This window comes from Homarus americanus, unplaced genomic scaffold (assembly GCF_018991925.1).
Source record: "Homarus americanus isolate GMGI-L3 unplaced genomic scaffold, GMGI_Hamer_2.0 scaffold15667, whole genome shotgun sequence".
NCBI classification, from domain to species: Eukaryota; Metazoa; Arthropoda; class Malacostraca; order Decapoda; family Nephropidae; genus Homarus; species Homarus americanus.
Genome location: NW_024726107.1, coordinates 2,991,061 through 3,014,385, shown reverse-complemented (window position 1 = coordinate 3,014,385; position 23,325 = coordinate 2,991,061).

Here is a 23,325-nt window from a genome sequence, read left to right as displayed (position 1 = left end):
CTCCTGGAAGTGTTAAGAAATGTGGAGATGCCTGGTGGTATTATGGCTGGTGGAGGTTCCTGATAGTGTTAAAGCAGGTAGAGGCTCCTGATTGTGTTAAGACAGGTGGAGGCTCCTAATAGTATAAAGGAAGGGAATGGGTCATGGTAGTGTTAAGGCAGGTGGAGACTCCTGGTATTGTTAAGGCAGGTGGAGGTACCTGATCGTGATAACGCAGGTAGAGGCTCCTGGTATTGTTAAGGCAGGTGGAGGTTCCTGATAGTTTTAAGGCAGGTAGAGGGTCCTAGTAGTGTTAAGGCAGGTGGAGGTTCCTGATAGTGTTAAGGCAGGTGGAGTTTCCTGATAGTGTTAAGATAGGTAGAGGCTCCTGGTAGTGTTAAGTCAGGTTGAGACTTCTGGAAATGTTAAGGCAGGTGGAGACTCCTGGTGGTGTTAAGGCAGATGGAGTCTCCTGATAGTGTTAAGGCAGGTGAAGTCTCCTGGTAGTGCTAGGGCAGGTGGAGGCTCCTGCAAGTGTTAGGGCAGGTGGAGATTCCTGGCAGTGTTCGGGAAGATGTAGGCTCCTGGCAGTGGTGGGGCAGGTGGAGTCTCCTGGTAGTTTTAAGGCAGGTGGAGGCTCCAAATAGTGTTAAGGAAGGTAGAGGCTGCTGGTAGTGTTAACTCAGGTGGAGACTCCTGGTAGTGTTAAGGCAGGTGGAGGCTCCTGGTAGTGTTAAGGCAGGTGGAGACTCGTAGTAGTGTTAAGGCAGGTATAGGCTCCTGATAGTGTTAAGGCAAGTGAAGACTCCTGGTAGTTTTAAGGCAGGTGGAGGCTCCTGATAGTGTTAAGGCAGATAGACGCTCCTGGTAAAGGTAAGGCAGGTGGAGACTCCTGGTAGTGTTAAGGCAGATAGACGCTCCTGGTAATGTTAAGGCAGGTGGAGACTCCTGGTAGTGTTAAGGCAGATAGACGCTCCTGGTAATGTTAAGGCAGGTGGAGACTCCTGGTAGTGTTACGCTCCTGGTAATGTTAAGGCAGGTGAAGACTCCTGGTAGTGTTAAGGCAGGTGCAGGCTCCTGATAGTTTTAAGGCAGGTGGACACTCCTGGTAGTGCTAAGGCAAGTGGAGACTCCTGATAGTGTTAAGGCAGGTAGAGACTCCTCGTAGTGTTAAGGCAGGTGGAAATTCCTGATAGAGTTAAGGCAGGTGGAGGCTCCTCATAGTGTTAAGGCTTGTGGAGATCCTGGTAGTCTTAAGGCAGGTAGAGGCTGCTGGTAGTGTGAAGGCAGGTGGAGACTCCTGGTAGTGTTAAGGCAGGTGGAGGCTCCTGGTAGTGTTAAGGCAGGTGGAATCTCCTGGTAGTGTTAAGGCAAGTGGACACCCTGATAGAGTTAAGGCATGTAGAGGCTCTTGGTAGTGTTAAGTCATTTGGAGACTCCTGGTAGTGTTAAGGCAGGTGGAGACTCTGGTAGTTTTAAGGCAGGTGGAGACTCCTGGAAGTGTTAAAAGCAGAGGCTCCTGGTAGTGTTAAGGCAGGTGGAGGCTCCTCATAGTGTTAAGGCAGGTGGAGACTCCTGGTGTTGTTAAGGCAAGTGGCGACTCCTGGTGGTGTTAAGGCAGGTAGAGGCTGCTGGTAGTCTTAAGGCAGGTGGAGACTCCTGATAGTGTTAAGGCAGGTGGAGACTCCTGGTAGTGTTAAGGCAGATAGACGCTCCTAGTAGTGTTAAGACAGGTGGAGACGCATGGTGGTGTTTTGGCTGGTGGAGGTTCCTGATAGTGTTAAAGCAGGTAGAGGCTCCTGGTAGTGTTAAGGCAGGTGGAGACTCCTGGTAGTGTTAAGGCATTTGGAGACGTCTGATAGTGTTAAGGCAGATAGACGCTCCTAGTAGTGTTAAGACAGGTGGAGACGCATGGTGGTGTTTTGGCTGTTGGAGGTTCCTGATATTGTTAAAGCAGGTAGAGGCTCCTGGTAGTATTAAGGCAGGTGGAGACTCCTGGTGGTGTTAAGGCAGATGGAGACTCCTGATAGTGATAAGCCAGGTGGAATCTTCTGGTAGTGTTAAGGCAGGTTGAGGCTCCTGGTAGTGTTAAGGCTGGGAGAGGCTCCTGGTAGTGTTAAGGCAGGTGGAGACTCCTGGTAATGTTAAGGCAGGTGGAGACTCCTAGTAGTGTTAAGGCAAGGTGGAGATTCCTGATAGAGTTAAGGCAGGTAGAGGCTCCTGGTAATGTTAAGGTAGGTGGTGGTAGTGTTAAGGCAGGGGGCAGACTCCTGGTAGTTTTAAGGCAGTTTTAGACTCCTGGAAGTGTTAAAGCAGGTAGAGGCTCCTGGTAGTGTTAAAGCAGGGGAGGCTCCTGATAGTGTTAAGGAGGTGGAGACTCCTGGTGGTGTTAAGGCAAGTGGAGACTCCTGGTGGTGTTAAGGCAGGTAGAGGCTGCTGGTAGTGTTAAGGCAGGTGGAGACTCCTGGTAGTGTTAAGGCAGGTGGAGACTCCTCGTAGTGGTAAGGGAGGTGGAGACTCCTGGTAATGTTAAGGCAGGTGGAGACTCCTCGTAGTCTTAAGGCAGGTGGAGATTCCTGATCGAGTTAAGGCAGGTAAAGGCTCCTGGTATTTTAGGCAGGTGGAGACTCCTGGTAGTGTTAAGGCATTTGGAGGCTCCTGATAGTGTTAAGGCAGATGGGCAACTCCTGGAAGTGTTAAGGCAGGTGGAGACTCCTGGTATTGTTAAGGCAGGTGGAGGTATCTGATAGTGATAACGCAGGTAGAGAGGCTCCTGGTAGTGTTAAGGCAGGTGGAGGTTCCTGATAGTGTTAAAGGCAGGTAGAGGCTCCTAGTAGTGTTAAAGGCAGGTGGAGACTCTTGATGACCTTAAGGCAGGTAGAGGCTCCTGGTAGTGTTAAGTCATTTGGAGACTCCTGGTAGTGTTAAGGCAGGTGGTGTTTCCTCATAGTGTTAAGGTAGGTATCTGATAGTGATAACGCAGGTAGAGGCTCCTGGTAGTGTTAAGGCAGGTGGAGGTACCTGATAGTGTTAAGGCAGGTGGAGACTCCTCGTAGTGTTAAGGCAGGTGGAGACTCTTGATAGACTTAAGGCAGGTAGAGGCTCCTGGTAGTGTTAAGTCATTTGGAGACTCCTGGTAGTGTTAAGGCATGTGGAGACTCCTCGTAGTGTTAAGGCAGGTGGAGATTCCTGATAGAGTTAAGGCAGGTAGAGGCTCCTGATAGTGATAAGGCAGGAAGAGACTCCTGGTGGTGTTAAGGCAGAAGGAGTCTCCTGATAGTGTTAAGGCAGGTGGAGTCTCCTGGTAGTGTTAGGGTTAGTGGAAGCTCTTGGTAGTTGTAGGGCAGGTGGAGACTCCTGGTGTTGTTAGGGAAGATGGAGTCTCCTGGTAGTGGTAGGGCAGGAGGAGGCTCCTGCAAGTGTTAGGGCAGGCGGAGATTCCTGGTAGTGTTCGGGAAGTTGGAGGCTCCTGGCAGTGGTGGGGCAGGTGGAGTCTCCTGGTAGTGTTAAGGCAGGTGGAGGCTCCTCGATAGTGTTAAGGCAGGTGGAGACACGTGGTAGTGTTAAGGCAGGTATAGGTTCCTGATAGTATTAAGGCAAGTGAAGACTCCTGGTAGTTTTAAGGCAGGTGGAGGCTCCTGATAGTGTTAAGGCAGGTGAAGGCTCCTAATGGTGTTAAGGAAGGTAGAGGCTCCTGGTAGTGTTAAGGCAGGTAGAGGCTCCTGGTCGTGTTAAGGCAGGTGGAGACTCCTCGTGGTTTTAGGGCAAGTGGAGACTCCTGGTGGTGTTAAGGCAGGTAGAGGCTGCTGGTAGTGTTAAGGCAGGTGGAGGCTACTGGTAGTGTTAAGGCAGGTGGAGACTCCTGGTAATGTTAAGGGAGGTGGAGACTCCTGGTAATGTTAATGCAGGTGGATATTCCTGATAGAGTTAAGGCAGGTAAAGGCTCCTGGTAGTTTTAGGCAGGTGGAGATCCCTGGTAGTGTTAAGGCATTTAAAGGCTCCTGATAGTGTTAAGGCAGATAGACGCTCCTGGAAGTGTTAAGAAATGTGGAGACGCCTGGTGGTATTATGGCTGGTGGAGGTTCCTGATAGTGTTAAAGCAGGTAGAGGCTCCTGATTGTGTTAAGATAGGTGGAGGCTCCTAATAGTATAAAGGAAGGTAGAGGCTCATGGTAGTGTTAAGGCAGGTGGAGACTCCTGGTATTGTTAAGGCAGGTGGAGGTACCTGATAGTGATAAGGCAGATAGACGCTCCTGGAAGTGTTAAGAAATGTGGAGACGCCTGGTGGTATTATGGCTTGTGGAGGTTCCTGATAGTGTTAAGGCAGGTGGAGGAACATGGTAGTGTTAAGGCAGGTGGAGACTCCTGGGGGTGTTAAGGCAGGTGGAGACTCCTGATAGTGTGGTGGAGACTCCTGGTAGTGTTAAGGCAGGTGGAGACTCTTGGTAGTCTTAACGCTGGTGGAGACTCCTGGTAGTGATAAGTAAGGTGGAGGTTCCTGATAGTGTTAAGGCAGGTGGAGGCTCATGGTAGTGTTAAGGCAGGTGGAATCTCATGGTAGTGTTAAGGCAGGTGGAGACTCCTGGTAGTGTTAAGGCAGGTGGAGACTCCTGGTAGTGTTAAGGCAGGTGAGCCTTGGTGGCTGATTAAGGCAGGTAGAGGCTTGGTAGTGTTAAGGGCAGGTGGAGACTCATAGCAGCAAGGCAGGTGGGAGGCCTCTGTAGTGTTAAGGCAGGTGGAGACTCCTGGTAGTTTTAAGTAAGGTGGAGACTCCTGGTAGTGTTAAGGCAGGTGGAGGTTCCTGGAAGTGTTAAGGCAGGTGGAGACTCCTGGTAGTGTTAAGGCACGTGGCGGCTCCTCATAGTGTTAAGGCAGGTAAGGGCTCCTTATAGTGTTAAGGCAGGTAAAGGCTGCTGGTAGTGTTAAGGAAGGTGGAGACTCCTGGTAGTGTTAAGGCAGGTGGAGGCTCCTGATAGTGTTAAGGTAGGTGGAATTCCTGGTAGTGTTAAGGCAGGTGGAGACCTGGTAATGTTAAGGCAGGTGGAGACCCTCGTAGTGTTAAGGCAGGTGGAGGCTCCTGGTAGCCAAGGCACGTGGAGACTCCTGATGGTGTTAAGGCAGATGGAGACTCCCGATAGTGTTAAGCCAGGTGGAATCTCCTGGAAGTGTTAAGGCAGGTAGAGGCTCCTGGTACTGTTAAGGCAGATGACGCTCCTGGTAATGTTAAGGCAGGTGAAGACTGCTGGTAGTGTTAAGGCAGGTGGACACTCCTGGTGGTGCTAAGGCAAGTGTAGACTCCTGATAGTGTTAAGGCAGGTAGAGGCTCCTGGTAGTGTAAAGGCAGGTGGAAACTCCTGGTAGTGTTAAGGCAGGCGGAGACTCCTGGTAGTGTTAATGCAGGTGGAGACTCCTGTTAGTGTTAAGGCAGGTATAGGCTCCTGATAGTGTTAAGGCAAGTGAAGACTCCTGGTAGTTTTAAGGCAGGTGGAGGCTCCTGATAGTGTTAAGGCAGATAGACGCTCCTGGTAATGATAAGGCAGGTCGAGACTCCTGGTAGTGTTAAGGCAGATGACGCTCCTGGTAATGTTAAGGCATGTGGAGACTCCTGGTAGTGTTAAGGCAGGTGGACACTCCTGGTGGTGCTAAGGCAAGTGGAGACTCCTGATAGTGTTAAGGCAGGTAGAGGCTCCTGGTAGTGTTTAGGCAGGTGGAGGTTCCTGATAGTGTTAAGGCAGGTAGAGGCTCCTGTTAGTGTTAAGGCAGGTGGCGGTACCTGATAGTGATAAGGCAGGTAGAGGCTCCTGGTGAGTGTTAAGGCAGGTGGAGCCTGATAGTGTTAAGGCAGGTAGAGGCTCCTGTTAGTGTTAAGGCAGGTGGCGGTACCTTATAGTAATAACTCAGGTAGAGGCTCCTGGTAGTGTTAAGGCAGGTGGAGTTTCCTGATAGTGTTAAGGCAGGTAGAGGCTCCTGGTAGTGTTAAGGCAGGTGGAGGTACCTTATAGTGATAACTCAGGTACAGGCTCCTGGTAGTGTTAAGGCAGGAGGAGGTTCCTTATAGTTTTAAGGCAGGTAGAGGCTCCTGGTAGTGTTAAGGCAGGTGGAGGTTCCTAATAGTGTTAAGGCACCTGGAGACTCCTGGTAGTGTTTAGGCAGGTGGAGACTCCTAGTAGTTTTAAGGCAGGTGGAGACTCCTGGTGGTGTTAAGACAAGTGGAGACTCCTGGTGGCGTTAAGGCAGGTAGAGGCTGCTGGTAGTGTTAAGGCGGGTGGAGGCCTGATGGTGTTAAGGCAGGTGGAGACTCCTGATAGTTAAGGCAGGTAGAGGTTCCTGGTGGTGTTAAGGCAGGTAGAGGTTCCTGGTAGTGTTAAAGCAGGTAGAGGCTCCTGTGTTAAGGCAGGTGGAGGCTCCTGATAGTGTTAAGGCAGGTGGAGACTCCTGGTGGTGTTAAGACAAGTGGAGACTCCTGGTGGTGTTAAGGCAGGTAGAGGCTGCTGGTAGTGTTAAGGCGGGTGGAGACTCCTGGTGGTGTAAAGGCAGATGGAGACTCCTGATAGTGTTAAGGCAAGTGAAGTCTCTTGGTAGTGTTAGGGCAGGTGGAAGTTCTTGGTAGTTGTAAGGCAGGTGGAGACTCCTGGTGGTGTTAGGGAAGATGGGGTCTCCTGGTAGTGGTAGGGCAGGTGGAGGGTCCTGCAAGTGTTAGGGCAGGTGGAGACTCCTGGTTGTGTTAGGGAAGATGGAGGCTTCTGGCATTTGTGGGGCAGGTGGAGTCTCCTGGTAATGTTAAGGCAGGTGGAGGCTCCTGATAGTGTTAAGGCAGGTAGAGGCTCCAGGTAGTGTTAAGACAGGTGGAGACGCCTGGTGGTGTTAAGGCAAGTGGAGGTTCCTGATAGTGTCAATGCAGGTAGTGGCTCCTGATAGTGTTAAGGCAGGTATAGGCTCCTGATAGTGTTAAGGCAAGTGAAGACTCCTGGTAGTTTTAAGGCAGGTGGAGGCTCCTGATAGTGTTAAGGCAGATAGACACTCCTGGTAATGTTAAGGCAGGTGGAGACTCCTGGTAGTATTAAGGCAGATGACGCTCATGGTAGTGTTAAGGCAGGTGGAGGTTCCTTATAGTTTTATGGCAGGTAGAGGCTCCTGGTAGTGTTAAGGCAGGTGGAGGTTCCTGATAGTGTTAAGGCAGGAGAATCGTGGTAGTGTTTAGGCAGGTGGAGACTCCAGGTAGTTTTAAGGCAGGTGGAGACCCTGATAGTGTTAAAGCAGGTGGAGACTCTGTAGTGTTAAGGCAGGTGGAGTGTTCCTGACAGTGTTAAGGCAGGAGAATCGTGGTAGTGTTTAGGGCAGGTGGAGACTCCAGGTAGTTTTAAGGCAGGTGGAGATTCCTGATAGTGTTAAAGCAGGTAGAGGCTCCTGGTAGTGTTAAGGCAGGTGGAGGTTCCTGATAGTGTTAAGGCAGGTGGAGGTTCCTGATATTGTTAAGGCAGGTGGAGAATCGTGGTAGTGTTTAGACAGGTGGAGACTCCAGGTAGTTTTAAGGCAGGTGGAGACTCCTGATAGTGTTAAAGGAGGTAGAGGCTCCTGGTAGTGTTAAGGCAGGTGGAGGTTCCTGATAGTGTTAAGGCAGGTGGAGAATCGTGGTAGTGTTTAGGCAGGTGGAGATTCCAGGTAGTTTTAAGGCAGGTGGAGACTCCTGGAAGTGTTAAAGCAGGTAGAGGCTCCTGGTAGTGTTAAGGCAGATGGAGGCTCCTGATAGTGTTAAGGCAGGTGGAGACTCCTGGTGGTGTTAAGGCAAGTGGAGACTCCTGGTGGTGTTAAGGCAGGTAGAGGTGGCTGGTAATGTTAAGGCAGGTGGAGACTCCTGGTAGTGTTAAGGCAGGTGGAGACTCCTGGTATTGTTAAGGGAGGTGGAGACTCCTGGTAAGGTTAAGACATTTGGAGGCTCCTGATAGTGTTAAGGCAGATAGACGCTCCTGGTAGTGTTAAGGCAGGTGGAGGTTCCTTATAGTTTTATGGCAGGTAGAGGCTCCTGGTAGTGTTAAGGCAGGTGGAGGTTCCTGATAGTGTTAAGGCAGGTGGAGAATCGTGGTAGTGTTTAGGCAGGTGGAGACTCCTCGTAGTGTGAAGGCAGGTGGAGATTCCTGAGAGAGTTAAGGCAGGTAAAGGCTCCTGGTAGTGTTAAGGCAGGTGGAGACTCCTGGTAGTGTTAAGACATTTGGAGGCTCCTGATAGTGTTAAGGCAGATAGACGCTCCTGGTAGTGTTAAGACAGGTGGAGACGCCTAGTGGTGTTAAGGCAGATGGAGACTCCTGTTAGTGTTTAGCCAGGTGGAATATCCTGGTAGTGTTAAGGCAGGTGGAGACACCTGGTAGTGTTAAGGCAGGTGGAGACTCCTGGTAGTTTTAAGGCAGATGGAGACTCCTGGAAGTGTTAAAGCAGGTGGAGACTCCTGATAGTGTTAAGGCAGGTGGAGACTCCTAGTGGTATTAAAGCAAGTGGACACTCCTGGTGGTGTTAAGGCAGGTAGAGGCTGCTGGTAGTGTTAAGGCAGGTGGAGACTCCTAGTAGTGTTAAGGCATGTAGATGCTCCTGGTAGTGTTAAGGCAGGTGGAGGCTCCTGATAGTGTTAAGGCAGGTGGAGACTCCTAGTGGTATTAAGGCAAGTGGACACTCCTGGTGGTGTTAAGGCAGGTAGAGGCTGCTGGTAGTTTTAAGGCAGGTGGAGACTCCTGGTAGTGTTAAGGCAGGTACAGACTCTTGGTGGTGTTAAGGCAAATGGAGACTCCTGATAGTGTTAAGCCAGGTGGAATCTCCTGGTAGTGTTAAGGCAGGTAGAGGCTCCTGGTAGTGTTAAGGTAGGTAAAGACTCCTGGTGGCGTTAAGGCAAATGGAGACTCCTGATAGTGTTAAGCCAGGTGGAGGCTCCTGGTAGTGTTATGGAAGGTAGAGGCTCCTCGTCGTGTTAAGGCAGGTGGAGACTCCTGGTATTGTTAAGGCAGTTGGAGACTCCTGGTAGTGTCAACGCAGGTGGAGACTCCTGATAGAGTTAAGGCAGGTAGAGGCTTCTGGTAGTGTTAAGGCAGGTGGAGACTCCTGGTAGTGGTAAGGCAGGTGGAGACCCTGGTAGTTTTATGGCAGGTGGAGACCCTGGAAGTGTTAAAAGCTATGCAGAGGCTTCTGGTAGTGTTAAGGCAGGTGCTGACTCCTGGTGGTGTTAAGGCAAGTGGAGACTCCTGGTGGTGTTATGGCAGGTAGAGGCTGCTGGTAGTGTTAAGGCAGGTAGAGACTCCTGGTAGTGTCAAGGCAGGTGGAGACTCCTGGTAGTGTTAAGGGAGGTGGAGACTCATGGTAATGTTAAGGCAGGTGGAGACTCCTGGTATTGTTAAGGCAGGTGGAGGTTCCTGATAGTGTTAAGGCAGGTAGAGGTTCCTGGTAGTGTTAAGGCAGGTAGAGACTCCTCGTACTGTCAAGGCAGGTGGAGATTCCTGATAGAGTTAAGGCAGGTAAAGGCTCCAGGTAGTGTTAAGGCAGGTGAAGACTCCTGGTAGTGTTAAGGCATTTGGAGGCTGCTGATAGTGTTAAGGCAGATAGACGCTCCTGGAAGTGTTAAGAAATGTGGAGACGCCTGGTGGTGTTATGGCTGGTGGAGGTTCCTGATAGTGTTAAAGAAGGTAGAGGCTCCTGATTGTGTTAAGAAAGGTGGCAGCTCCTAATAGTAGAAAGGAAGGTAGAGGCTCATGGTAGTGTTAAGGCAGGTGGAGACTCCTGGTATTGTTAAGGCAGGTGGAGGTACCTGATAGTGATAACGCAAGTAGAGGCTCCTGGTAGTGTTAAGGCAGGTGGAGGTTCCTGATAGTGTTAAGGCAGGTAGAGGCTCCTGGTAGTGTCAAGGCAGGTGGAGACTCCTGGTAGTGTTAAGGGAGGTTGAGACTCATGGTAATGTTAAGGCAGGTGGAGACTCCTGGTATTGTTAAGGCAGGTGGAGGTACCTGATAGTGATAACGCAAGTAGAGGCTCCTGGTAGTGTTAAGGCAGGTGGAGGTTCCTGATAGTGTTAAGGCAGGTAGAGGTTCCTGGTAGTGTTAAGGCAGGTAGAGACTCCTCGTACTGTCAAGGCAGGTGGAGATTCCTGATAGAGTTAAGGCAGGTAAAGGCTCCAGGTAGTGTTAAGGCAGGTGAAGACTCCTGGTAGTGTTAAGGCATTTGGAGGCTCCTGATAGTGTTAAGGCAGATAGACGCTCCTGGAAGTGTTACGAAATGTGGAGACGCCTGGTGGTGTTATGGCTGGTGGAGGTTCCTGATAGTGTTAAAGAAGGTAGAGGCTCCTGATTGTGTTAAGAAAGGTGGCGGCTCCTAATAGTAGAAAGGAAGGTAGAGTCTCATGGTAGTGTTAAGGCAGGTGGAGACTCCTGGTATTGTTAAGGCAGGTGGAGGTACCTGATAGTGATAACGCAAGTAGAGGCTCCTGGTAGTGTTAAGCCAGGTTGAGGTTCCTGATAGTGTTAAGGCAGGTAGAGGCTCCTGGTAGTGTCAAGGCAGGTGGAGCTCCTGGTAGTGTTAAGGGAGGTTGAGACTCATGGTAATGTTAAGGCAGGTGGAGACTCCTGGTATTGTTAAGGCAGGTGGAGGTACCTGATAGTGATAACGCAAGTAGAGGCTCCTGGTAGTGTTAAGGCAGGTGGAGGTTCCTGATAGTGTTAAGGCAGGTAGAGGTTCCTGGTAGTGTTAAGGCAGGTGGCGGCACCTGATAGTGTTAAGGCAGGTGAAGTTTCCTGGTAGTGTTAAGGCAGATGGAGACTCTTGGTAGTGTTAACGCTGGTGGAGACTCCTGGTAGTGTTAAGTCAGGTGGTGGTTCCTGATAATGTTAAGGCAGGTGAAGGCTCATGGTAGTGTTAAGGCAGATGGAGACTCCTGGTAGTTTTAAGGAAGGTGGAGACTCCAGGTAGTGCTAAGGCAGGTGGAGACTCCTGGTAGTGTTAAGTAAGGTGGAGGTACCTTATAGTGTTAAGGCAGGTGGAGGCTCCTGGTAGTGTTTAGTTAGGTGGAGACTCCTGGTAGTGTTAAGGCAGGTGGAGGTCCCTGGAAGTGTTAAGGCAGGTGGAGACTCCTGGTAGTGTTAAGGCAGGTGAAGGCTCCTGATAGTGTTAAGGCAGGTAGGGGCTCCTGATAGTGTTAAGGCTGGTGGAGATCCTGGTACTCTTAAGGCAGGTAGAGGCTGCTGGTTTTGTTAAGGAAGGTGGAGACTCCTGGTAGTGTTAAGGCAGGTGGAGGCTCCTGATAGTGTTAAGGCAGGTGGAATCTCCTGGTAGTGTTAAGGCAGGTGGAGACTCCTGGTAATGTTAAGGCAGGTGGAGACGCCTGATAGAGTGAGCAGGTAGAGGCTCCAGTGTTAAGGCAGGTGGACTCCTATGTTAGATGGGGACTCCTGATAGTGTTAGCCAGGTGGAATCTCCTGGAGTGACAGGTAGAGGCTCCTGGTGTTAAGGCAGAGTGTTGAGAACTCCTGGTAATCTTACGGCAGGTGGAGACTCCTAGTAGTGTTAAGCAAGTGGAGACTCCTGGTAGTGTTAAGGCAGGTAGAGGCTCCTGTGTGTTAAGGTAGGTGGAGACTCTGGTGGTGTTAAGGCAGGGGAGACTCCTGGTAGATTTAAGGCAGTTTTAGACTCCTGGAAGTGTTAAAGCAGTAGAGGCTACTGGTAGTGTTAAAACAGGTGGAGGCTCCTGATAGTGTTAAGGCAGGTGGAGACTCCTGGTGGTGTTAAGGCAAGTGGAGACTCCTGGTGTGTTAAGGCAGGTAGAGGCTGCTGGTAGTGTTAAGGCAGGTGGAGACTCCTGGTAGTGTTAAGGCAGGTGGAGACTCCTGGTAGTGTTAAGGGAGGTGGAGCCTCCTGGAAATGTTAAGGCAGGTGGAGACTCCTCGTAGTGTTAAGGCAAGTGGAAATTCCTGGTAGTTTTAAGGCAGGTGGAGACTCCTGGAAGTGTTAAAGCAGGTAGATGCTCCTGGTAGTGTTAAGGCAGGTGGAGGCTCCTGATAGTGTTAAGGCAGGTGGAGACTCCTAGTGGTATTAAGGCAAGTGGACACTCCTGGTGGTGTTAAGGCAGGTAGAGGCTGCTGGTAGTGTTAAGGCAGGTGGAGACTCCTGGTAGTGTTAAGGCAGGTACAGACTCTTGGTGGTGTTAAGGCAAATGGAGACTCCTGATAGTGTTAAGCCAGGTGGAATCTCCTGGTAGTGTTAAGGCAGGTAGAGGCTCCTGGTAGTGTTAAGGTAGGTAGAGGCTCCTGGTCGTGTAAAGGCAGGTGGAGACTCCTGGTATTGTTAAGGCAGGTGTAGACTCCTGGTAGTGTCAACGCAGGTGGAGACTCCTGATAGAGTTAAGGCAGGTAGAGGCTTCTGGTAGTGTTAAGGCAGGTGGAGACTCCTGGTAGTGTTAAGGCAGGTGGAGACTCCTGGTAGTTTTATGGCAGGTGGAGACTCCTGGAAGTGTTAAAGCAGGTAGAGGCTTCTGGTAGTGTTAAGGCAGGTGGGGACTCTTGGTGGTGTTAAGGCAAGTGGAGACTCCTGGTGGTGTTATGGGAGGTGGAGACTCATGGTAATGTTAAGGCAGGTGGAGACTCCTGGTAGTGTTAAGGGAGGTGGAGACTCCTGGTAGTGTTAAGGGAGGTGGAGACTCCTGGTATTGTTAAGGCAGGTGGAGGTACCTGATAGTGATAACGCAAGTAGAGGCTCCTGGTAGTGTTAAGGAAGGTGGAGGTTCCTGATAGTGTTAAGGCAGGTAGAGGTTCCTGGTAGTGTTAAGGCAGGTAGAGACTCCTCGTACTGTCAAGGCAGGTGGAGATTCCTGATAGAGTTAAGGCAGGTAAAGGCTCCAGGTAGTGTTAAGGCAGGTGAAGACTCCTGGTAGTGTTAAGGCATTTGGAGGCTGCTGATAGTGTTAAGGCAGATAGACGCTCCTGGAAATGTTAAGAAATGTGGAGACGCCTGGTGGTGTTATGGCTGGTGGAGGTTCCTGATAGTGTTAAAGAAGGTAGAGGCTCCTGATTGTGTTAAGACAGGTGGCGGCTCCTAATAGTAGAAAGGAAGGTAGAGGCTCATGGTAGTGTTAAGGCAGGTGGAGACTCCTGGTATTGTTAAGGCAGGTGGAGGTACCTGATAGTGATAACGCAAGTAGAGGCTCTTGGTAGTGTTAAGGCAGGTGGAGGTTCCTGATAGTGTTAAGGCAGGTGAAGTTTCCTGGTAGTGTTAAGGCAGATGGAGACTCTTGGTAGTGTTAACGCTGGTGGAGACTCCTGGTAGTGTTAAGTCAGGTGGAGACTCCAGGTAGTGTTAAGGCAGGTGGAGACTCCTGGTAGTGTTAAGTAAGGTGGAGGTACCTTATAGTGTTAAGGCAGGTGGAGGCTCCTGGTAGTGTTTAGTTAGGTGGAGACTCCTGGTAGTGTTAAGGCAGGTGGTAGGTGGAGACTCCTGGTAGTGTTAAAGGCAGGTGAAGGCTCTGATGGTGTTAAAGGCAGGTAGGGGCTCTGATAGTGTTAGAGCAGGTGGAGACTCCTGGTGGTGTTAAAGCAGGTAGAGGCTCCTGATTGTTTTAAGGAAGGTGGAGGCTCCTAATAGTGTAAAGGAAGGTAGAGGCTGCTGGTAGTGTTAAGGCAGGTGGAGACTCCTGGTATTGTTAAGGCAGGTGGAGGTTCCTGATAGTGTTAAGGCAGGTAGAGGACACTGGTAGTGTTATGGGAGGTGGAGACTCCTGGTAGTGTTAAGGCAGTTGGAGGCTCCTGATAGTGTTAAGGCAGGAAGGTGCTCCTGATAGTGTTAAGGCGGGTGGAGATCCTGGTAGTATTAAGGCAGGTAGAGGCTGCTGGTAGTGTTAAGGCAGGTGGAGACTCCTGGTAGTGTTAAGGCAGGTGGAGGCTCCTGGTAGTGTTAAGGCAGGTGGAATCTCCTGGTAGTGTTATGGCAGGTGGAGACTCCTGATAGATTTAAGGCAGGTAGAGGCTCCTGGTAGGGTTAAGGCAGGTGGAGGCTCCTGATAGTGTTAAGGCAGGTGGAGACTCCTGGTGTTGTTAAGGCAAGTGGAGACTCCTGGTGGTGTTAAGGCAGGTAGAGGCTGCTGGTAGTGTTAAGGCAGGTGGAGACTCCTGGTAGTGTTAAGGAAGGTGGAGACTCCTGGTAGTGTTAAGGGAGGTGAAGACTCCTGGTAATGTTAAGGCAGGTGGAGTCTCGTCGTAGTGTTAAGGCAGATAGAGGCTTCTGGTAATTGGTAAGGCAGGTGGGACTCCTGGTAGTAAGGCTGGGTGGAGGCTTCTGGTAGTGTTAAGGCAGGTGGAGGCTCGTGGTAGTGTTAAGACAGGTGGAGACTCCTGGTAGTGTTAAAGTTAGGTGGAGACTCCTGGTAGTGTTAAGGCAGGTGGCGACTCCTGGTGAGGTGATGTTAAGGCAGGTGGAGACTCCTGGTAGTGGTAAGGCAGGTGGGGCTTCTATTAGTGTTAGGCAGCTGGAGACTCCTGGTAGTGTTAAGGCAGGTGGAGACTCTGGTAGTGTTAAAGTTAGGTGGAGACTCTGGTAGTGTTGGAGCAGGTGGCGACTTCCCGTAGTGTTAAGGCAGCTGGAGACTCCTGGTAGTGTTAAGGCAGGTGGAGACTCTGGTAGTGTTAAGGCAGGTGGAGACTCCTGGTAGTGTTAAGGCAGGTGTCCTGATAATATTAAGGCAGATAGAGGCTTCTGGTAGTGTTAAGGCAGGTGGGAGACTCCTGGTAGAGTGAAGTGGGCAGGTGGAAACTTTTATTAGTGTTAAGGCAGCTGGAGACTCCTGGTAGTGTTAAGGCAGGTGGAGACTCCTGGTAGTGTTAAGGCAGGTGGCGACTCCTGGTAGTGTTAAGGCAGCTGGAGACTCCTGGTAGTGTTAAGGCAGGTGGAGGCTCCTGGTAGTGTTAAGGCAGGTGGAGACTCCTGGTAGTGGTAAGGCAGGTGGAGACTTCTATTAGTGTTAAGGCAGCTGGAGACTCCTGGTAGTGTTAAGGCAGGTGGAGACTCCTAATAGTGTTAAGGCAGGTGGAGACTCCTTGTAGTTTTAAAGCAGGTGAAGGCTCCTGGTAGTGTTAAGGCAGATGGAGGCTCCTGGTGGTGTTAGGGCAGGTGGTGGCGTGTAATGGGTAGGTAGGTAGTGACGTGTGGTTGGCGTCTTCAGTACAAAGCCTTCAACTTTGTACTGCTGCAGCCGCTTGGACATAAAGACTTTTCGGGGGGAATACCTATATACAGTAGATGCGTATGCACACTTCGGCTTTGAGGTGAATGTGCCTAAGACTCACATTCTCTTTGAGCCTGCCCCTGATTCCGCCACACCTCCACCATTCATCCACCTTAATGGTACTACCCTCTCTAATGTTATCCACTTTCAGTATCTTGGCTCTCACCTGTCCACTACCGCGGACATTGATGAAGAGATTCAATATTGTATGAGATTTGCATTTCACGCCTTTGGTAGACTCCATACCCGTGTCTTCAGCTGCAGGGACCTGAAATTATCTACAAAGTTGCATGCATACCGAGCAGTGGTCCTCCCTACTCTACTATATGACAGTGAGACATGGGTTACATACAGGGGGCACCTCAAGGCACTTGAAAACTTTCACTAACGTAGTCTACGTCCAATTCTCCGAGTTCGCTGGGAAGACAAGAGAACAAATGCCAATATTTTCTCTGACACCAAGTGTAGGAGCATCGAGGCTACAATTATCCATGAACAACTGCTTTGGACTGGCCATGTTACCAGCATGGACGACAGTAGGCTGCCAAAGCATCTACTTTACAATCATCTAACGAATAGTAAATGTAACACTGGCGGGCAACTGAAAAGGTATAAAGATAGTCTTAAGACAAACCTGAAAAGGTCCCAAATCGATACCCTCACCTGGGAGTCGATTACTTCACACCGTAACGCTTGGAGGATCACCACACGAGAAGGTGTCAATACTTTCGAATTAGATGTAGCCATCCACATGTGCAATATTTGTGAACAACTCTGCCGGTCCCGTATCGGTCTCTTTAGTCATCTTAAAACTCACCAACCTAGGTGACATCCTTAATAGCTCATATCATTGTATCATAGCTGGATGATCGTCATACTGGATTCCAAATGACAGCAAAGTACCTGGAGTAGTGTGTGGTGTGTGTGTTTAGCCACAAGTGATGATCGTCTTTGGTATTAGGAGAATAATTGTAACGTGGTATAACATAATAAAGTTAGACAATCTTCTCTATTGGTATTCTGGATATTACTCTTTATCAGCACTATTGATTTCACTACAACGTGAAATTAACATTGTAATTAGCAATACTCACCAGTGAGTAATGTTTCATGACATCGTTTTCTTTAACTGCCAAATAATCCTATCGTTTTATTGGATCCCGAAATGTCCTAAATATTATCATTGTAAAATTTGTTACCATGACAACACTTAATTAATTTTTGGCTCAAGTTACACCAAAAGCTTACCGTGTGAACTCTGTCACGTGTTGATCAAACCTACTAAGTTTGGTAAGGATCCGCAAACCTGTTATCGAGTTGTTTTAGGGACACAGGCAGACAGTTAAGACTGGAAACCATACCCTGCCTCGCCGTTGCAGGTAGGGTAGCAGACAGTCGTAAGTATTTGTTGTGTCACTAGTATAATAAAAGACACAGAATTGTCATGATGAACAATATCGTCTGAAACGCCAGATTTACGTGTGAATTACAGGATGCCAACCTTCTGACCTTCCTTGATATTCATACTTCATGCATTAGAAACTTCTAGTCACCAGTTTAATGAATGTTTACTCTCAACTACCAAGGAATTCTTACAGAAATATATAAGTAAGAAGTTAACTAGAAATTCCTCTCGTGAACAAATCAATGCATTTCCAGTGAATTTAATTATCATAGACGTAATAATCAGTAATACTTTACATATCAGATAAGGGGATGGATGTTTAACATGTATAAATAACTATGTTCTTATAATTAAGCTTAACACTAATATATATATATATATATATATATATATATATATATATATATATATATATATATATATATATATATATATATATATATATATATATATATATATATATATATATATATATATAAAGACTATCAAGCGGATAGGCTAGGTCAGATTGTGACAAAAATAGACACAAGAATAAGAGCACTGTGACGGTCCCTTATGATTGCTGGAGCCGGCTGGGAGGTCCTTATAAGGGCTTGTGATGTCACATTTTATTTACGCGACGTTGATTGGCTGATAGGTGACGCCTTCTCCCTAGACAGGCGGCGTTGCAGAGTGGGGCAAGGGAAGGAGAGGAGGACGCCATGTGTGGCGGGAATCTGTATCCTTACCCATTTTACTTTCCCGAGAGTATGTGGTGGTGAGACATGGCACTATAATCCATCGTCACCAAAATATCTTTGGCGTTATTCTGAAAACCTACTTTCACTGGGTTGAATAAAACAATTAATGCCGATGTACCCACACTGTACCCTGGTGTCTTGTGGCCACACTGTACCCTAGTGCCTTGTGGCTACACTGTTCCTTGTTGTCTTGTGGCCACACTGTTCCTTGGTGCCTTGTGGCCACAAAGTACCCTGGTGTATTGTGGCCACACTGTTCCTTGATGTCTTGTGGCCACACAGTACCCTGGTGTATTGTGGCCACACAGTACCCTGGTGTCATGTGGCCATACTGTTCCTTGATATCTTGTGGCTACACAGTACCTTGGTATATTGTGGCCGCACTGTACCCTGATGTCTTGATGATACACAATACCCTTATGTCTTGTGCCCACATTATACCCTGATGTTTTGTTGCCACAATGTACCCTGTTGTCTTGTAGCCATGCTGTTCCGCGGTGTCTTGTGGCCACACAGTACTCTTATATCCTGTGGCCATACTGTGTACATTCCTCCCCTCCCTTGGCAACTGCGCTTCCTTGTTTAGCCCCACACTGGCCCCTTCCTCTTGTCCTCAGGTGCGGACACAACGAAGGCCGGCGTCATTCAGGTGAACAGTGAAAGAGAACAACAGAGTCAGACGTAGCAAATGTGAAAGTGAGCGTCGACTGGCGTGGCCCCAGTAGCGGAGCTCCGTCCGTCAGGGTTTTAATTAAGGTGGCTCTTAAACATTGGTCCAAACTTTACACTTCCAACACGCCGGAATTTGTCTCCCGCGCGTGTAAACTGCTCTACCATTTTCTTTCCTTTCTTCTTTGTTTCACTATATCTAAAGGAATATGAGACGAGGAGTCCGTCATATTCGACAAATTACAGAAGATAATAGATTTGTGTGTTTCATGATAAAGAGAAGAAAGGACATACAAGTTTTCCAAGGTGGTGTAGACAGCCGGACAGTCAGTATACAGCAGCTCACCAACAGTAACAAGCGAGGTGGTGTAGACAGCCGGACAGTCAGTATACAACGGCTCACCAACAGTAACAAGCGAGGTGGTGTAGACAGCCGGACAGTCAGTATACAACGGCTCACCAACAGTAACAAGCGAGGTGGTGTAGACAGCCGGACAGTCATTATACGGCAGATCACCAACAGTAACAAGCGAGGTGGTGTAGACAGCCGGACAGTCAGTATACAGCAGCTCACCAACAGTAACAAGCGAGGTGGTGTAGACAGCCGGACAGTCAGTATACAACGGCTCACCAACAGTAACAAGCGAGGTGGTGTAGACAGCCGGACAGTCAGTATACAACGGCTCACCAACAGTAACAAGCGAGGTGGTGTAGACAGCCGGACAGTCAGTATACAACAGCTCACCAGTAACAAGCGAGGTGGTGTAGACAGCCGGACAGTCAGTATACAACGGCTCACCAACAGTAACAAGCGAGGTGGTGTAGACAGCCGGACAGTCAGTATACAACGGCTCACCAACAGTAAAAGCGAGGTGGTGTAGACAGCCGGACAGTCAGTATACAGCAGCTCACCAACAATAACAAAGCCAGGTGGTGTGAACAGCCGGACAGTCAGTATACAACGGCTCACCAACAGTAACAAGGCGAGGTGGTGTAGACAGCCGGACAGTCAGTATACAGCAGCTCACCAACAGTAACAAGCCAGGTGGTGTAGACAGCCGGACAGTCAGTATACAGCAGCTCACCAACAGTAACAAGCGAGGTGGTGTAGACAGCCGGACAGTCATTATACGGCAGATCACCAACAGTAACAAGCGAGGTGGTGTAGACAGCCGGACAGTCAGTATACAGCAGCTCACCAACAGTAACAAGCGAGGTGGTGTAGACAGCCGGACAGTCAGTATACAACGGCTCACCAACAGTAACAAGCGAGGTGGTGTAGACAGCCGGAACGGCAGATCACCAACAGTAACAAGCAGGTGTGTAGACAGCCGGACAGTCAGTTCACCAGCAATACGAGGTGGTGTACAGCCGGACAGTCATTATACCAGATCACCAACAGTAACAAACGAGGTGGTGTAGACGACCGGACAGTCATTATACGGCAGATCACCAACAGTAACAAGCGAGGTGGTGTAGACAGCCGGACAGTCAGTATACAGCAGCTCACCAACAGTAACAAGCCAGGTGGTGTAGACAGCCGGACAGTCATTATACGGCAGATCAACAACAGTAACAAACGAGGTGGTGTAGACGACCGGACGGTCAGTATACAGCAGCTCACCAACAGTAACAAGCGAGGTGGTGTAGACAGCCGGACAGTCATTATACGGCAGATCACCAACAGTAACAAACGAGGTGGTGTAGACAGCCGGACAGTCAGTATACAGCAGCTCACCAACAATAACAAGCGAGGTGGTGTAGACAGCCGGACAGTCATTATACGGCAGCTCACCAACAGTAACAAGCGAGGTGGTGTAGACAGCCGGACAGTCAGTATACAGCAGATCACCAACAGTAACAAGCGAGGTGGTGTAGACAGCCGGACAGTCATTATACAACGGCTCACCAACAGTAACAAACGAGGTGGTGTAGACGACCGGACAGTCAGTATACAGCAGCTCACCAACAGTAACAAGCCAGGTGGTGTAGACAGCCGGACAGTCATTATACGGCAGCTCACCAACAGTAACAAGCGAGGTGGTGTAGACAGCCGGACAGTCATTATACAGCAGATCACCAACAGTAACAAGCGAGGTGGTGTAGACAGCCGGACAGTCATTATACGGCTCACCAACAGTAACAAACGAGGTGGTGTAGACGACCGGACAGTCAGTATACAGCAGCTCACCAACAGTAACAAGCCAGGTGGTGTAGACAGCCGGACAGTCATTATACGGCAGCTCACCAACAGTAACAAACGAGGTGGTGTAGACAGCCGGACAGTCAGTATACAGCAGATCACCAACAGTAACAAGCGAGGTGGTGTAGACAGCCGGACAGTCATTATACGGCAGATCACCAACAGTAACAAACGAGGTGGTGTAGACGACCGGACAGTCAGTATACAGCAGCTCACCAACAGTAACAAGCCAGGTGGTGTAGACAGCCGGACAGTCATTATACGGCAGCTCACCAACAGTAACAAGCCAGGTGGTGTAGACAGCCGGACAGTCATTATACAGCAGATCACCAACAGTAACAAGCGAGGTGGTGTAGACAGCCGGACAGTCATTATACGGCAGATCACCAACAGTAACAAGCCAGGTGGTGTAGACGACCGGACAGTCAGTATATACAGCAGCTCACCAACAGTAACAAGCGAGGTGGTGTAGACAGCCGGACAGTCATTATACAGCAGCTCACCAACAGTAACAAGCGAGGTGGTGTAGACAGCCGGACAGTCATTATACGGCAGCTCACCAACAGTAACAAGCCAGGTGGTGTAGACGACCGGACAGTCATTATACGGCAGATCACCAACAGTAACAAGCGAGGTGGTGTAGACAGCCGGACAGTCATTATACAGCAGATCACCAACAGTAACAAGCGAGGTGGTGTAGACGGCCGGACAGTCAGTATACAGCAGCTCACCAACATGAAGAGAGGTGGTGTAGAGAGCCGGACAGTCATTATACAGCAGCTCACCAACAGTAACAAGCGAGGTGGTGTAGACAGCCGGACAGTCATTATACGGCAGATCACCAACAGTAACAAGCGAGGTGGTGTAGACAGCCGGACAGTCATTATACAGCAGCTCACCAACAGTAACAAGCGAGGTGGTGTAGACAGCCGGACAGTCATTATACAGCAGATCACCAACAGTAACAAGCGAGGTGGTGTAGACGGCCGGACAGTCAGTATACAGCAGCTCACCAACATGACAAGCGAGGTGGTGTAGACGGCGGACAGTCAGTATATAGCAGCTAGCCAAAAATATCACATTTCGTCCTTTGATAATTAAAATAATAGAACATAATAGCTTCGTGATCACTTGCAAGAGTTGAGATGACCGGCGCCTGTGTGAGGGACGCTGCCCCAACACGATCTTTTTACAAACAGGCATGCACATACATACATACATACATACATACATACATACATACATACATACATACATACATACATGTGCCAATAACAACCAAATATAGTTTACGAGCTTCAGAGAAAGCTGACCTCCAGCTATGAACAGTTTCCCCGACATTTCTTCCGTCCTAAAATTCAATTTAGGAAGATATTATATATATATATATATATATATATATATATATATATATATATATATATATATATATATATATATATATATATATATATATATATATATATATATATATATATATATATATATGGTTTTATTTTTCACCGATCTTTTTTGTTTGAATGATTATCCTATAAATTTACCTAATAGGTAACATTTAACAGTATTCCTCTAGTAACTTTAAATTTCCGAATAGTTATAAAATGAATTTTGAAGATTTCTTATCGAAACTGATTATGAAGTATTCAATATAGAATATTAAATTATATATTTGTCACCCCAGTAGGAAGAAAACTGTTTTTCCCACTTCGTCTTCTTTTTTCTTCTTGCAAACAGTCAATAATTAATTATCACTCTTTTAGTTCTGGACCAATTAATTTGGCAGACCTGTACGTGCCTTCGATTAATACTCGCCGGTACTCTTTTCATTTTTGTCTGTCTTGGTCTAATAATGATTCTATGGGATCGAGGGTCAAACATGGGGGGGGCGGGGAGTCTTGCATTTGCTTACGATTGTTGTCCTTTTTAATTACTTTTCATTTCATAAAATCACAAGTTTTCGTTATTGACACGTTTGTTGCCAGGCATTAAAAAGAATCTTTACATATTTTTGTATATTCATTAAATTTAAAATTATTTTATTCAAAGTCTTGGATTCTCGTTGAGTTTTGTAGGCCAAACGAAATGGTATCTGTTGTAGAGCAGCTAAGAATTGATACTATACAGTATGTAGTCCTGGATCACTTAATTTAAATTTCAAGATGTCTGTAGGAATTCTTTAAATCGCATTTCCAGTTTTTAACTTTTAAACCTTGAGGACATTTAGTAAATAAATAAAGCAAAATACATTGAAGGTAGAGTATTGCCTGACCTTATTAGACTAATATTTTTATGTTTTCTTTATTTCTTGCAGTGTAGTGTTGCAGAGGTTTTGGGATGACAGTAAGCAACAAGTATGTTGGTAGGTTTAAACATGCAGTATTCAATCAATGGAAATGAACTTTTGTAGGTTACATTTTCCGTAATTCCTAGTGAAAAAAAAATAGTATTTTCACGCTGTTTTATGTAATTGTTATGTTTTTATTGTCTACTCCTTTGTTAGTATGCTTTATTTCGTGATTACTTATCATTTCTTTGCGTGTTGCCTGTACACAGAGACACACACCTAGATTTTATTTTTTCTGTAAATGATGTACATAATGGAATTGCTAACCAATTTTATACTCGTTATCGCGTAAAAGATGTCATATTACATAGTTATGCATGATTGTTGTAAAGGGGAAAAGTAGTAGTTGGCTCCATGGTGTGTAACAGTTGGCTGTGGGGCCATATAAGAGTCCTGGTTGTGTGGAAAAGCTGATGTGTTCTTTGTCTTAACGAAAAGTGTGACATATATAAATGTTGGATTTGTGCTCAGTACAAACTCTTGACATTAACAAGAGTTTAAATTTTAATATCATAACAGAAAAATCATTTTGCAATACTTTGGTTGTTCTTTGTTCACAATGATGACCAAAGAATGCACTTCGTCCATAATCTGTGGGGAATGTAAAATTGTATATTTTTGTGGATCTTTTATGGATTAACTACCAATAACTGCTACAAAATTAGGGTTTTATGTCACCTATTCCTGTTCATTTTGACAACTCCGGAAAAGATACTTGTGAGAAGACCAAAATACAAAAAGAGG